The following is a 16013-nucleotide window of genomic DNA, read 5'->3' as shown; positions in this document are numbered from 1 at the left end:
GCTCCTGGCCCATCGAGGGATTTAGGAGGTGACCTGTTCTGTCCCTCAGCAGCCCTGGGCGGAGGCCAGGTTAAGGGTGCTGCCCCTGAGGACAGCTCCCCGAGCGTCTCCGGTTTCAAGTTGCAGGACAGACGCCCCTGCCTGAACCTGGGGCCAGAGCACCCAAGGTACATGAGTAGGGGCCACCCCACATCCTGCCCACACGGAAGGAGGCTTCATGCAAATGTGCAGAGAGAGAGAGAGAGAGACACACACACACACACACACACAGAGTTGGTGGTGAGAACCCTGAGGTGGGGTCAGCTGAGACTCAGGCAGAGACAGAGAAGGGAGAGGGCAGAGAGGACGGGGTAGGGGCAGAGAGGATGGGGGGAAGGGTGGGAGGAGAGGACCAAAGGATCTCCAGAGAAACTACTGCCTGTGAAGCGCAACAAAGGCTCAGGGCCAGGCTGGGCGTCCCTCACCCCTTCTTGGATCTCCCCCTCCCACTACAAAGAGCCTAGAGCCTGGATTCTAGAAGAGCCTAGGCTGGTTCCTTATCTGTAGAGGAGGGAGCCCTGTGATGCCCTAAAGCCCTGGGAGACAGGCCTCCTGGCTGAGGCCCCTCAGTCCTCTGGGGTACTTATTATCAGCTGATGACAGGTCGCCCTCCCCAGCCTTTTAACACAGGACTGACTCCACCCACAGGATCTCAGGCCCTAGAATAAGGGGGCAGTGGCTGAGATGAACAATTACAACTAGGAGGCCTGACGGTGTCCCAAACAGGGAAGCCTTTGAGAGTGCGCTGGTTCCTGTTACCCAACAGGTCGACAGGCCTAAACCAGAACGGCCCAGGCGAACAAGCGAGCGCTGGGCCCCTCCCCTCAACCCGTCCTCCCTGCGGGGGCCTGAAGGCAACACGGGGCTGGGAACCCCGAGTCCGAGCTCCTACGGTGACCGCACCCAAAGCTGCGCCCCCTCCAAAGCCCCAGCCCGAATGGCTTCCTTCTCTCCAGGGTCGAGGGGTCAAGGCTCATTTGGGGCCTGTGGCCACGTGAGCCCCCGCTGGGTACCAGTCTCAGCAGCCACCTGGGACCTGGGGAGGCTCACAGGAGCTTTAGGAAGGAGGGTCCTTGGCCACTTCATGACTGCAGACCCCCAGAGGCTCCGGGAAGGCTGGGGTACGTGGGAGCCAGAGCAGGAATCACAGAAAGGGCCAGATTGGGAGGGGGTCGGTTGACGGAGAGGAGGAAGGGGAAGGACGGGGCGGCAGCCCAAGGCCGGGCGCTCAGCAGGTGCACACGCAGGGGCCTACGGAGCCCTTCTTCCTGCCCACCTGCCCCGGCGGTCACCACAAGGGCCCACACGTGACTCTCCGCATCCCCGCCCCCCGGCGCCCTCCGAGCCCCCCACCCGAAGCAGGCCCACCCTGCTCACCTCCAGAGGACCCGGGAAGGGATGCGTGGGCCCAGCTCCCCAGGAGCGGTCCTGCGGCCCCGTCCGTCTGGCCTGTGAATGGGGAACGTGGCGGCTGCAGCTTCCGACTTCCGTTCCCCTCCCCACACTCACCCCCCTGCTGCCCCAAGGCCTCCGGGGCTCCCCAGCTGCGCTGCACCTCACACTTCCTGCCCCGAGACAAGAGCACCCGCTCCCAGGCCCGGCGCCTCTGGCCCCAGCCCCCCGCCCCTGCTCCCGGGGGTCCCCCACCCTCCGCGCAGCCCCGAATCAGGGGCCTGGGAGAAAGAAAGAGGAAGGCGCAGCGCCCCAGACTGTGAGCACGCCCCGTCCCTCCTCCCTGAGGCCTGTCACCAGGTTCTCATCTCTGCCCAGCTCTCAGGTCCTGGCAGGGCACTCGGTGGGACTCGGGAGGGCCCTGGGGCTGGTAACTTTTCTTTTTCCCTCAATCTGTGTGTGGCTATGTCTTACGTAGGTAATAACGGCACCTGGTATAACTGTCCTACAGTGACAAAGGGTTCCCCAATAGCCCCTGAGTCCCCCCCTCACTTACATTATGAAGTGTTACTATATCCATTACATGGATCCAGAGGCAGACTCAGAGAGGTAAAGCCACTGGCCATGGTGGCACAGCTGGGAAATCACAAAGCTGTGGTTAGAACTCAGAGCATCTGACCACAGGGACCGACTGTCGTCCGTCTCCCATGGCTGAATTCCCAACGTATGTCTGCAGGCCACAGGCCACAGGGGTCCAGGAGTCTGAGTCCGAGGCTGGGGGAACCAGGCTCACCGGACTGTTCTGTCCTCCCTCCGCACAATCTATTCTCCAGTCTCAGTGACCACCAGCTTCCCTGCTGAGGGTCCAAAAACCCCGCCCCCCTCCCTGAACTCTAGTCCTCATAAATCCAACCGCCCAGAAGACTCCTCGACTTGCAAGGCCCATAATCAAAGGGCCTCAGACCCAGGCCGGCCTGGCCCACAGCGCACAGGGCGTGGCTCCAGCTCGAGCCTTCCTCCAGCTGCACCCCCCAACACACACACACACACACACACACACACACACACACACACACACACACACGGCGAGGAGTCCACAGGGACGTGCCTACCAGGCCTTTCTCTGGGCACCCAGAAGTCTGAGATTCTCTGCTTCCTGGACCCATGGAACCTCTACTCCTGCCCCTCCCCGGGGACATCCCTGCTCTGTGCAGCCCTAGACCTGGGGGGAGGGGAAGAGGCAGCAAGGGGGTGGAGAGGCCCTGGACCTGGGGGCGGGTCGACCCCCTCCATGAGCGTGCGGTACCAAGCCAGGGCAGGGGAGAGAAAGGGAAGGAGCTAAAGGCTTGGGGCGGCCTCTGCTGCCACATTCAGCAGAGGCTGCGAATCCTAATTCAGAGCTGGACCTCCAGGTCATCATCCAAGTGAGAGGCAGGAAAAGAGGACACACTTTATATAACAGTTCATCAGGTGCGGTGTTATGACACTGACATATCCGAACACATCTTGGGGTGGGGGGCCTCCACTGTTCCCTTTTCTGGGGCTCGCAAATGTTAGGGGCAGGCTTATCTCAAGGTCAGTGCAACACAAACCTGGTTCGTTACCTTCCCCAAGCTGCTCCTCCTTCTGTGTGGAGGATTTTACAACACTTTGCCCAGCCAGGTCAACCAGAAACCTAAAGTCGCCTCGGCCTAAACGCAAACCCTCCCTCAGGCCTCCAGCCTCACAGGGTGTCCGGCACGTGGCCACGGCTCAGTCAGCACCGGCCCCATGCCATCCCAATGCGAGAAGCTGCTGACCATCAGGAATAAAGCACAGGACCCCTGTCCTCAGGAGCTTCCAATCAAGGGACAGACAGAAAATAAACAGGTGAGGAAGTAATCAGTGTGTGATTATAAACTGTGATAAATGCTGGCGGGGGGATGGGACGGGGAGAGAGGAAAGTGAGCAGTGGGGAAGCTCATTGCGGAGGGAGACCGGGGGCACCACATCCCCGTAAACAGCAGCCAGCAGGTAAAGAGTGTAGGGTGGGCATTTTAGGCAGATGAAACTGCATGTCTCATTTCTTACCCGAGGCCGGAAAGGTCTCCAGGAGTGAAGGGAACAGAAAGCCAGCCAGCGTGGCCAGTGCAGCTGGCCTAGGGGAGGGTGGGAGAAGAGGATGGGGCCAGATCCCGCGGGGTCCCCAGGGCTAAGCAGGGGAGTGACAGGTGTATTTATTTGTAAGATCACCTGCTGCTGCATGGAGAACAGACAGTGGAGGGCTCAGTGAGAGCGGGGAGACCAGGCAGGGGCTCTGTGACAGTCCAGGGGAGGTGGGACAGTGGTTTGGAGGGCAGCAGAAATGGCAGAGAAGGTGAGACAGAGGATGTGGGATCTATATCGGGGATGCTTGGTAGAATCTGCCATGTAAGTGATGAGAGAGAAGTCAAGGTCAACTTCTAGATTTCTGGCTTGAGCAACTTGGATGGGTAGTAATGGTATTTGCTGAAACGGGAAAGATGTGGGGAGATGAGGCTTCAGGGAGCAAACCAAGAGTTTCATTCTTTAAATATTAGGTTTGAAATTATGCTGATAGCAAATTTCTCAACTTAAGTGATAGAAGCCACAAGACAGTGGGATAAAATATTCAATGCGGTGATAGAAACATAACTGTCACCCCAGAATTTCATATGTAATGAAAATATCTTTTAAGAACAAGGATGAGATAAAGACATTTTCTGACACACAAAATCTAAGAAAGTGTGATCCCAAACTAAAGAAAATTCTACAGGATACACTTTAGGAGGAAAGAAAATTCTCCCAGATTGAGGGTCTGAGATGTAAGAAGAAATGATAAGCAAAGAGTGGTAAAGATGCAGTAAACATTAAAACTGTATAAAGCAGGAACAATAATATACTGGAAGGTTAAAATAGAAAGATATAATTTAAAAAATAAATAAATATTAGGTTTGAGATATCTGTGAGATACTCAAGCAGGAGCAGCTGGTACCTGGAGGTGACAGGAGGGGCTGGGCTGAAGAAAGGAGCTCCTATGTGACCAGCAGGAAGGTGGCCCAGGCTGGGGGCTGGCGGAGCCTCCCCAGGAGAAGTCCGCAGAGGAGAACAGCAGGGGCTGTCAAGGAGGTAAGAGAAACAGTGTGAGGGTGTGTCATCACCAAAGAAAGACAAGAGAGGAGACAGATAACTTCAGAAGGAGGAAGTGGTCGGCTGTGTCAAACGCTACGGGAAAGTAGAGCAAGATAAGGAGCAAAGTGACCATCGAATGAGGCCACACGGAGGTTACAGACAAGCTGGGGGTGGGGGCTGGAGGCACGATGGGGGCAGAAGCCAGGCGACCATGAGGTGAGGACTGATTAGGAGCCCAGGACAAGGGTCTCCCCCCTCCACTCCCAGCTCTGAAGCCATCCCGGGGACCCTCGGCATGCTGGGCTCCCTGGGGCTGAGATGCTGCCAGTCAGGCCGGGCACCAGCAATCAGCTTCCTCCGTGTATTCATGAGTCTCCTTCCTTCCCCTGACTGTGAACTTCTCAAGGGCAAGGACTGGTCCACTCACCTCTACCGCTACCCAGGTTGTGCAGCACAGGGCCTGGCTCATAACTGCTCCAAAACCTTCTGATGAATGAATGAGTCAAAGCTGCTCATCTTCTGACCCTCAATCACATCAAGCAGCACCGTGGGAAACGGAGTCTGCCTCTCCCCTCTCCTCCCGGGCAGCGGGTCTTATACGTGTCTGGTGTGTGCATCTGGGGCGATTTGGGGTGTGGCCGGGGGGCTTCCTGCTTACAGCAAACTCCTCGAAGAGACTCCCAGACTCCTGCAGCCACCAGCTCTGTTCCGTCTCCTAGCACTTTCACCTCCTTCCCAAGATGCAAGGAGCAAAACTGGATGGGCGGGGGGAAGGGTGGTCCACAGGCAAGGAGGGCCTCCAGCTCACAGGGCGTGTGGTTCGGTGTGGGCAGGCGCGGGGCAACTAGCTCCTGCGCCCAGAGCCCCTGCTGGCGGTGAGCTTTGATCTGTGGTGCCCCCTCCCACTTCTGGGGGTCCCCGCCCCCTGTCCCCCTCCCCGGGGCCCAGCAGACACGCAGCCTCCGGACCCAACCACAGCCCAGGGGCAGGCAGCCTTGCCAAGCAGCCCCTTCCTGCCTCCCTTGAGGTGAGTGACTTCCTGTTTGCCCGCAGCGGAAGCTGCTCGGCACAGGTGGGGAGGTGGCATCTCACGCTCTGAGCGCGGATGGCGGAGTGGAGCCCACCTTCCAGGAGAGGAGCTCTGGGGCTTTCAGCACACAGCCTGCCCTCCTGAGAGGCAGAGGGGTGAGAGGCGGGAGGCAGCAGAGGAAGGGAATGGGCACCTGACTTCTAACCACCTTGTACAGAGGGCCCCTAGGGGCTGACACTCACAAGGCCCTTTGCAAGCAGCATCTCCAAACCCTAGAGTCTGGGGTGGGGGTGGGGTGTTATGATCCCCACGCCGCAGAACAGATGAAGAGACCGAGGGTCAGAGCAGTCTCTCAGGCTGGACTTGAACCCAGGCCTGCCAAACCAAATGCACTTTCTGCTATACCCTGTTGCCATTTACACGCTGCTGCTATGAAGGAACAGGATTGCTTTCCAAGCGAGCAGGGCTCCTCACGGCCCGGCCTGAACTCATTTCTACAACGCAGAGCTTATGAAAACTCCAACAGTGATGGAACTCACTACCATCGTTCCGGGGGGTACCGGCTACCAGGCCGGGGGAGAGCCAAGGCCAGAAGCACCTTGACGGGCCCCCATGTCCCTGAATTTGTCACTGTAGAGGTTCTGTCCTTTAGGGAGGCCTGGGAGTAAGGCAGACACCTGCTCCTTCCTCCAGAAAATGCCCTTTTCCCTCTTAGCTCTCAGGCCGTCGCAAGCCTGGGCCCTCAGGGAGGACAGACAGGAGGACACCTGCCTTCTTAAATATTCCTCTGCCAGATTAGATGGTGACTGTCCCGCTGGCCAACAGCTGGGAGGGAGGGCCAGGGTGAGGGCTTCTAGGGACTGAGCCCATGGCAGGGGCCACTGGTGCCGCTCCCTAACACCTGTGGTCTTAGACTGGGAGGGAGAGGTCTCCCAGAGGCAGGGCATCACGGGCCAGCGGTAGCACCATCACCAACCGCCCTACACACATGGGCACCAAGGCTGCCCTTGTTTTCCTGGGCAAGGGCAGGAAGTGATTATTACAAAAGTGAGTGACAAGCTTCTATCTCTTGGACTTGGTTGCCCAATCCCGTGGTGGGTACAGTAACCTTGGGAGGCGTCCCTACCCAGCCTGTGGACAGGTGCCCAGGCCACCACTCCCTGGCCTTCTTATTCCTTGGCACCAAAGTCCGGCCCCAGCTGCTCTCTCCCAAAGCCACCCTGTATTTTCAGATTAGCATTTTCCCTGCAGCCACTTGTCACAGGTCTGTCCTTCTTAGGTAAGCAGAGAGTAGGGCTCTAGTTATTCACATCTGTCCTTGAGCCCCCTGGGCACCCAGAAGATGCTTACAAACATCTGTTGAAATACATGTGCATTAAGATACTTATAAAAGCAAAAAATGCTCACCACCTCCGTATCCACCAGGAACCAGATAAATAAATTATGATATAACCATAGAACCATAGAGCGAACCTCAGCAACCTTGAACTATCTTGTTTTTGAAGAGTATTTCATGAAGTGGAAAGATTCTCACGGCATATTATTAAGTAAGAAACTTGATTATACATTCAGTATGGTCTCAATTTTTTAAAAAATGTGTGTATTTAGGCAATGAAATACCAAAACACTGGTTGATAGCGGCTATCTGTGTGTGGTAACAATGGACGTGATGTTAAGTTCTTTATGTTTTTTTGGTGTGTACCTGCTGTTTAAAAATAAATACGTATGTACAAAAAACAAATAAATAAATAAATATGTATGATGTTTGTCATCAGCAAAAATAAATTAAATTTGTTGAATTAAATAATGATTGAATTTCTCTGCTCACTTTAAGACTGGGAGGTTCTTTGCCAACCCCTCTACCCACCAGGTTGCCAGTGGACGACTAGAGTGAGACGGGGGCGGGCCTAAGAGGGTCTGCGTGGGTATTTGTTGTTTCTGACCCTTCACTGCTACCACCGCTCGACTGGCTGCAGGGTGACCTCTCTGATGTTGGTGTAGGGACCTACTCGGAGCCCCAGAACTGGGATGAAGTTTGAGATGAAGACATTTGAGATTTGACAGTTACAGTAAGAAGCCTTCTCAGAGTTTTCCTTATCTGACTAAAAGCAGCAAATTCTGAGAAATAAGGCAGCCATAAATTCCTTCCGCAGGGCAGATCTACTCCCAGAAGGGAGAACTCAATAAAATCTACCCCGAACCCCTTCTCTAGGAGAGATTTATGGCCCAGAAGGAGACTGCAAAAACACTCACACCTGTAGAGACCAACATTATCACTACTTTGTCATTTCTCATTTGTTCTAAAAACCCATTTGTCTTTGGAAAAGAAACCTATTGGTTCTTCCCAGAGAAGGCTTTTTCTCCGTGCTCCCTTTCCCCTACTAATTTAGGTGTATAAGCCTTTAACCCTTTAACAAGCCAGCTACTTCTCTGACTGGCTCCCACGTGCAGGCCAATAAACCTTTTTCTACTGTTAATCTTTTGCCAGTTTAATTCGCAGGTCCCAGTTGACAGAATCTTAGAGGGCAGAGGAAAAGTATTTTTTCCCCCTCTCCCACATAGCGAAGATTATCTCCTCCATGAATCCACTAATCTAAAGCTGTGTTTGCCTAAGTAGGCATATGGTACACATAATAAACATTTTTAATAGTTAAGCATGTATTTGAATATGCATTAAAAAAACATGATTTCACAGATATTGTTGCTAAGGATCATGCTAAAGTAAATAATGCCAACTTCATGTTGTTTTTTTCAAATTGTGTGTATTCAGGAAAAATATGAAATAAAATAGTATAGGTGGAAAACTCTTCTGTCAAAAATCATGACAAGCTATGTAAATGAGTGGGCTGAATCCAACCTTTCAAGCAGTTACTCTTTTGGAGGAAGAACGGGGTGGGGGTCGAGGGTCTTCCTTATGATGCTAATTAGCCTTCATCAGCCATTGACTGACGAACAGGAAATTCAGGTGCACAACCAGCGGAAAAGCAAGGCTCTGGTGTTACATAAAAAAGAGAACAGGCGGGCTTCCCTGGTGGCGTAGTGGCTAAGAATCCGCCTGCCAATGCAGGGGACACGGGTTCGAGCCCTGGGCCGGGAAGATCCCACATGCCGCAGAGCAATGAAGCCCGTGCGCCACAACTACTGAGCCCACGTGCCACAACTACTGAAGCCCAGGCGCCTAGAGCCCGTGCTCCGCAACAAGAGAAGCCACCGCATGAGAAGCCCGTGCACCACAACGAAGAGTAGCCCCCGCTCGCCGCAACCAGAGGAAAGCCCGCGTGCAGCAACAAAGACCCAACACAGCCAAAAATAAAATAAATAAAAATTAAAAAAAAAAAACTTTATAAAAAAAAAAGAGAGAACAGGTATATGCTGACATAGCGAAGGAGGGAGACAAAACTCAGAGGGGGTTTTGTCTGGGCCCCCCCCACCCCCAAAAGGTCAGTGTTACCCTGGGGATGCTCACACATAAGCCTGCCCAGAGCAACAAAGCCCTAGGCTCCCCGGTGCCCTCTCTGTGCCAGCTGGAACAGATCATGTCTATCAACAGTTGCCCACAGGGACAGAGCGGGCAGCCTGGCTTGGCAGCTTCCAGCAGGAACAGCCCTGGGGCCCCGAGCTCCTCCCCAGGGAGACAGCCCACACACCTGTGCTTCCGGAGGCCTCTTCTCTCCTGCCTCAGCCCTTCCACTCATCCTCCAAGGGCACACTGAGAGATGCCAGGAAGGCTGGGACCCCTCGTTGGCCGTCCTTGTTTATAAGGACCCCCGCCCCACCCCTGCCCAGGTTCCCAGGCTGAGAGGATGCTTTCCTGAGATTGTGGAGCCAGCAAAGGGCAGAGTTCGAAAGTGCATCCGTGCCTCCTTGCTGGTCCAGCCTGCCCATCCACTTCTCAAGCCTGTTCATCCACAACCCGGGGCTTTGTTCCACTGGGGCCTCTTTTGCCCTTAATGCTCTCCCATGGTGACCTCATCCACTCCCACACGTTCATCTCCTACCCACTCGCTGAAGGTTCATGAACCCTCCCCAGCCCGGAGTCCTAAATGCCAACGGAAATCCTCCAGCCAGGTGAGCAGGACTTCAGAATCAACAGGTGCCCGATAGCCTGTCCACGCGCCCGTGAGCCACAACTACTGAGCCTGCGCGTCTGGAGCCTGTGCTCCGCAACAAGAGAGGCCGCGATAGTGAGAGGCCCGCGCACCGCGATGAAGAGTGGACCCCGCTTGCCACAACTAGAGAAAGCCGTCGCTCAGAAACGAAGACCCAACACAGCCATAAATAAATATAAATAAAAAAGAATCAACTGTTACGATAATTCCATAATTCCAACCGCGGAAAGCAGTGCAGCAATCAGAAGCAACAAACCAAGTGTCCAGGGAGCAGCCGGATAAATCTTCTTAAAGAAGAGCACCGGGTTTAAAAGTAAGATCATGATTTGTAGCGCAATACAACGTATGTAAGTTTAAAATACATGCATATATAAATCAACATCATATATGTCTCTAAAACAGTCCAGATCCCAGGATAAACATATCATAAATATATCAGAGTAGCTGCTGTGCACAAAGGTAGGGAAGATGGTGAAGGGCAGTCAGTGGGACTAGAGCTGAGGGATGAAGAGAAAATCATCGTAAGACCCCTTATAATTCAATAATTACAACAAGACAAAAATCCAAGTTAAATCATAGGCCAAGGACCTGAACAGTCCACAGAAAGAGAAAGACAAAGGGCTTAAAACATACAGGAGACTCACAACGCCGCTCACTATAAATACCTATTAAAACGACAACGTGATGCCCTTTTTTTGGTCTGCCAAGTTGGCAAGAACAGTTTAGAACACCAAGCCGGCATCAATTGAAATCTAAAATACACAGAGCCTTTCAATCAGTAATTACACATTTATGGATTTCTCCTGCTGAAACAGTCACAGAAGTGAGCAAAGATGTAGGTACAAGTATCCTTAATGCATAGTTGTCTATCACAGCAAAAAAACAGATGAAAATGGGGAAAACAATTTAGAAGACCATGAAGGAATGGCTAGATAAATATGTTAAATCCATTCAGTGAGATAGTACACATTTATTTTAAAAGGATGAAGCACGTCTATATGTCCTGAATCTGAATATGTAAAAAAGAAGGGGGGCGCGGTACAAGGTACAGACCTGAGTATTCTTTCGTTGTTTTTTTTTTGGCCACCTGCACAGCACGCGGAACTTCCCCGACCAGGGATCGAACCCCCGTCCCTTAGCCGTGGAAGCGCGGAGTCTTAACCACTGGACCATCAGGGAAGTCCCAGACCTGAGTATTCGTATTCTTATTATTTGTGTAAAAAGAAAAAGAAAGAAAAGAAAAAGTATAATACGTATATGCTCATTTACAAATAGAACATATGTCTGCAAGTATTCTCAATTGCCTCTAAAGAAGATTGGGAATCAGAGGACAGTAGAAGGAAGGAGATTTCTCACTGTGTTCCTTAAGGGCTGTTTGAACGAACGCTTGTAGAAAGATTTTTAACACAGGCAAGTAGTACTTTTCAAAATATTTTTAAAAGAATTTTTAACCCATGAAAATATTATCTTAAAAAACAGCAAAGAAGTGGAATGCACCCATAAGTCCTGCTGTCTTCTCTCTAACCAGCCCCTGCTGTGAGGCACCCTGGAGACCCTTTCTACTGCAGACAAACATTCCTTCAGCCAAAACCTCTCTCTCTCTCTTTCAGAGCACTTGGCTCTAAAACTGCACCACTTGATTATAAATCCTGATTCTTCACTTACTAGCTGTGTAAAAGTGGGCAACTTTCTTATTCTCGCTGGGCCTCAGTTTTCTCATCTGTGAAACGGGGTGGTCCACACATCACAGACGTGCTGTGAGAATGATTTGTGTTTGCACATGAAGTGCTCAAGGGAGCCTGGCATATAGTACATGCCCGATATCCTCTCCTGTTTTCCTTTTAAGTCTACTAATGAGATCATTCTTTTGAAAAACAGAAGATTAGTGGAATTTTCCTAGAAGGCAACAGTTTTTCTCCCCATGTCAAGTCTTTACTGATTTGGAAAACTTGGTGTGTACCTCCCACTTTAGCCCATGTTGTTTGGATGGATGCTGGGTATAAGGAAAGCAAGTGATACCTCTCCTGCCAAGAGACACACTCTCCATCTCTGGTGATCGCGTGTTCCCCTGCTAGTGTAAACCTCCAGGCCTGACCCTGAGTTTTCTTGGCAGCATGTAAATCTTCCTGTCGCGGCAGTTGAGAGCATCACCTGCCTTCCTGGACGCCTCCGGTCAGCAGGCTGAGCCCCGCCCCTGCCTCCTCTAATGAGAGCCTCAGAGATGCCTGCTCACCTCTCAGAGGCACCATGGCCTCCTTCCTGTTCAGCAATGCCCAGCCTGCTCCAGCCTCCTTCACGTCTCAGGGCCTTTGCACTTGCCGTTCCCTCTGCCTGGAATGTTCTTCCCCCAGCTAGTCACATGCCTGTGTCTTGTCTACATCCAGCTCCTCAGCACAGCCTGTCCTGACCACCCTATTGAACCCAGGAGCCCCCCCTCACCTTCTAACCCCTTAAGCTGCTTTGCTTTTGTTCACAGCATTTATCTGACATGACATTAAAATTGCTGTTGTTACTATCCATTTCTCTCCACCAGAAAATAAGCTTTAGAGAGGAAAGACCGTCTTGTTCAGCGATGTATCCTTAACACCCAGAACAGTGCCTAACATATGGGCCCTCAGTATTTGTTGAATGAATGAACAAATAATCGAGTCAACAGGATATGTCTTCTGGGGAAGCTTAAATCTCCACCTCAGATTTAAGCCTCCCAACAAGGAGGCCATGCTCAGGACTCCACAGGGGGGCTACTCACCACTCATCCTTTATTCACTGATCCCTTGTAGGCAGCTCATAAGTCCCTGTTCATGGTCACAGAGGACATCCTATCCTGTGCCCCCAGAATCTGAGGGCCTGAGGATGGTACCATTTTCCCACCTCATTTAGAGAGCCTGCTTGCTACCTTTTCTAGCTCAGGGCCGAGTTCTCTGATTTGTTTCACGGTCATGCCCATCATCATCCTGTTTTGTTTTGTTTTACAGCACTTAATCACTCTCTGAACTAATGTGATTCTTCTGCTTACTTGGTATTTTCTCTCTCCCGCAATTCACGTAAACGAGAGCAGCTGTATTCCCAGTGCCTTCATGCCTGATTAGTGGTTGGCACTCAGTAAATATATGTTGAATGAATGGATGGATGGATGGATGAATGAATGAATGAATGACCCTTCTTCAGAACCCTCACATAAAGGAAGAAAGAAATGAATCACTCGGCACTATCTGCTGTCTAAACCTGACCTTCATGTTTCTTACGTAGAGGGGCTCAGAGACATCCAATTAGTTGCTAATTACATCCAATCAGCTCTGGGCCAGGGGAAGGATTGGGTTAATGAGGTTCAGGGGCAGGTGGAGCCCCCAGGTGTCCTGGCCTTCACGTTGATGCTGCCCACCTGACCTAGACATGCAGGCCATGGACACAAGGGCCTGGGTCAGCACATTTAGCAAAGTGGGAAAAAAACACCTGCAAGGAACTCACAGCCCTGGCTCCACTGTTTTACTGAAAGAAGCTAAACTCAATCCCAGAGCCAGAAAGAACCCTAGAGGGGAAAGTGAGTCTGTCTGCTGAGCAGACACTATTTACCTTCTTAGGAACCTCTGGTGTTTTCTGACCAGACACACCCAGAAGGGCCAAGGAGAGGGGCCAGCATCCAAGGGAGTGGGGAAGAGCTGCGTTCTCCTCCATCCCAGTGCGCTCCTGGCGGAGGCAGCCTGCCAGACTGGCCAGGTTCCCAGCAAGCAGGGAGCAGGGAGGAGGGCCCCGCCGGGTCACCGGCCGAGGGGCCACTGAGGCCAACGGGAGATAAGGAGTTAGGCTCTCGGTGTCGCCCAGGTCTGACGCTGGATGGTTTTAAGGGCTCCTCCTGCAACCAGGTGCACCCCGCCCGGCTGGAGGAGCCACCGCACCCCAGGCCGGCCAGTATGACTCTCCCAGTGAGCGTCCCCCTGCTGTCGGTGGCCCCGCCCCCTGATGAGGTTGAACGCTGAGGACCCCACCAGCCCCACTCGCTCTCGCCCCCTCGGAGCCTCTTGCCGCTCTCCCCGGCTGCGCAGATGCTCCCTCGCTCGGCGGCGCCCCCAGTGCGCGGCACACTCTCCGCAGCGAGGGCGGCGCGGGGCCCCACCTGCCCTTACCAGTGTCCCGCTGGGCTCCTGCTCCGGCCGCCCGCCCGCCCTCCCGGGCGCCCCATGGCCCGGAGCCCAGGCGCGGGCCGGGGACGGCGGGGAACGCGGGGCGGCGGCTGCGCGGGGGACCAGGCCGGTCCAGCTCCGGCGCGCGGCTCGCGCGAGGCACTGGGTTTCCGGCGGGGAGACGGAGGGCGGTGGCCGGGCCGGCGGCGCGGGGCGGGGCGGGCGAAGCCGTCCGACTGGTCTGACGGCGGCGGGCGGGCGCCTCCTGCACGACCTGCGCTGTCCCCGTTGGGCCGCCGGCGCCCCGAGCCCTCTCTCCGGTGTCTTCCTCCAGCTCAGAAACCAGCTGGAAACCCAGGCCAGCCCCAGACGGGTGCAGGCCCCGAGCAGGGTCAAAATCCGAGTCCCTCCAAACCCATTCTGTGCCAGTTCTTTCGTGAGCGCAAGAAAAAACTGCATTATTTGAGCTCAGAATTTCAGCTGTCTGTAACTGTTGACTTACAGACAACTGGTGAACTTTCGCTAGCTGGTCTGGGGATCGGTGGCTTGGAGGCAAATAGTTGTGTCTTGAAACTTCAATTTGTTTTAGCAAACATGTCCTAAGACGTAGTGATGTTGGCAAGAAGCTCTTGTTTTTTAATGTCCCACTTGATGCCACTCTCTGGTTTCCATTTCTGTAACTATATAAGACACCATATGTGAAAATAGAAGTTGATTCCATTTTTCCAGTATAGCCAGTGATATTTCAGCTTCCTTAGAGATTGACAACGTAGAGAAGTCCGTCTCTATGGGATGCTGCAGGTCCTTAAGCAACAACAGCAGCTAATACTTAATTTGAGTGTTATTGATGTGCCAGGCAGTAGCTCTCTACCCGTCTTAATACTTAATCCTCACAACCACCCTATAAGGTAGGCAGCTTTCCATATAATGAGGAAACTGAGGCACAGAGAAGGGAAATAACCTGACCAAGGCCACATAGACAGTCACTACCACACAATGCTGCTGCTTTGTCTTTTTAGGATGAGCCCCTGATGCTAGGTCATCAATCCTACAACTTACTAGTAATTCATTTGTTAACGCTACAGACATTTATTGTGCACCTACTGTATGTATGTCAGACACTGACTAGGCACTATGGGATAGAAGGCTGAACCAAATACTCCAAAAGTTTGCGGCCTAGCGGGAGAGATAAGCAGTGATGTGATGTAAACTGGGGCTGGGAGGTGAGGGGTTGCTCCCTGAGGGGAAAAATCCTGGAGAGGAGGGAACCACAAAGGGGAGAGGTCCAACATCTGCCTGCAAACTTCCCTCAAATCCTTGGCTGACTCCTGAATGAACACGCGTGGGGCAAGAATCCACATGACTCAAAGGAAAAGTATAGCTGAGCAGAGATTTGAGCAGTTAGTTGCCTGCTGCTGGGGAATTTAGAGTCAAGTCCTGCTATCTTAGAGGGGCTTGGTAAACACTTTGGACTGTCCATTGACACCTCTGAATGACCACACTTAAGGAGTAAAGACTGCATTCCAGGATTAAGGGATATACCCCAGGATTAGGGACAAGCCAAGAGAAATCTAAAACCAAGCTCCCGCAAAACCAAGTGGCATTTCCAATAATTTAACTTCCTACTAGAACAAAACTTGACACTCTTCAGAGGAAAATAAAAGAATCCAGAGCATCTACAATGCATCATTCACAATGTCTACCATACAATAACAAAAACAACAAAATAGTAGACATTGTGAACAGGAAATGTGAACTATGGTCAAAAGGGGAAAAAAAAAAATCCAGTCAATTAAAATATACCCACTAAAGGAAAACTGTTTTCCTCTATACTCTCAGTACTTCTGACACCAAATATGTGGGTTTTCCCCTCATATTAATCAATTCTCCAACTCTTCAGACCAACAGAGTGTCCTACAATTTAATTATGACACTACCCAGAGTTAGTGCAGACCCCACAGGTTAAAGGCTCAGTCTCACAAGATTGCCCCCAATTGCAAGTCCCAGGTTGTCACCTGTACTTCTGACCCACTGGCTATAAATTGAGGACTCCCAGGACCCCCTCCTCAGGTTTGTTAATTGCTAGAATGGCCCACAGAACTCAGGAATCACATTACTTACTATTACCAGCTTATTATAAAGGATATAACTCAGGAAAAACCAAATGCAATGAATACATAGGACAAAAAAAGA

At 52.3% G+C, this 16013-nt stretch overlaps 1 protein-coding gene across 6 annotated transcripts in view; it reads right to left on the bottom strand.

Moving 5' to 3' along the window:
• PSD4 (pleckstrin and Sec7 domain containing 4) overlaps positions 1-13898 on the bottom strand; it is a 36142-nt gene extending 22244 nt beyond the window's left edge. For 3 of the 6 annotated variants that reach the window (XM_059942250.1, XM_059942254.1, XM_059942255.1), the window contains exons 1-3: positions 13824-13885; positions 4424-4546; positions 1417-1488 (exon numbers count right to left, since the gene is read on the bottom strand). The gene's annotated coding sequence lies outside the window, so the exon portion shown is untranslated. Of the gene's footprint in view, positions 1-1416; positions 1489-4423; positions 4547-10752; positions 10822-13823 lie in introns of those variants that run through there. The other 3 variants (XM_059942251.1, XM_059942252.1, XM_059942253.1) reach the window with 3 other exon arrangements.
• Between the last annotated feature and the right edge of the window lie 2115 nt (positions 13899-16013).

This window comes from Balaenoptera ricei, chromosome 13, assembly GCF_028023285.1.
Source record: "Balaenoptera ricei isolate mBalRic1 chromosome 13, mBalRic1.hap2, whole genome shotgun sequence".
Taxonomy (NCBI): Eukaryota; Metazoa; Chordata; class Mammalia; order Artiodactyla; family Balaenopteridae; genus Balaenoptera; species Balaenoptera ricei.
Note: the sequence above shows the minus strand (reverse complement) of the source record. Positions and strands in the feature narration are given on the sequence as shown.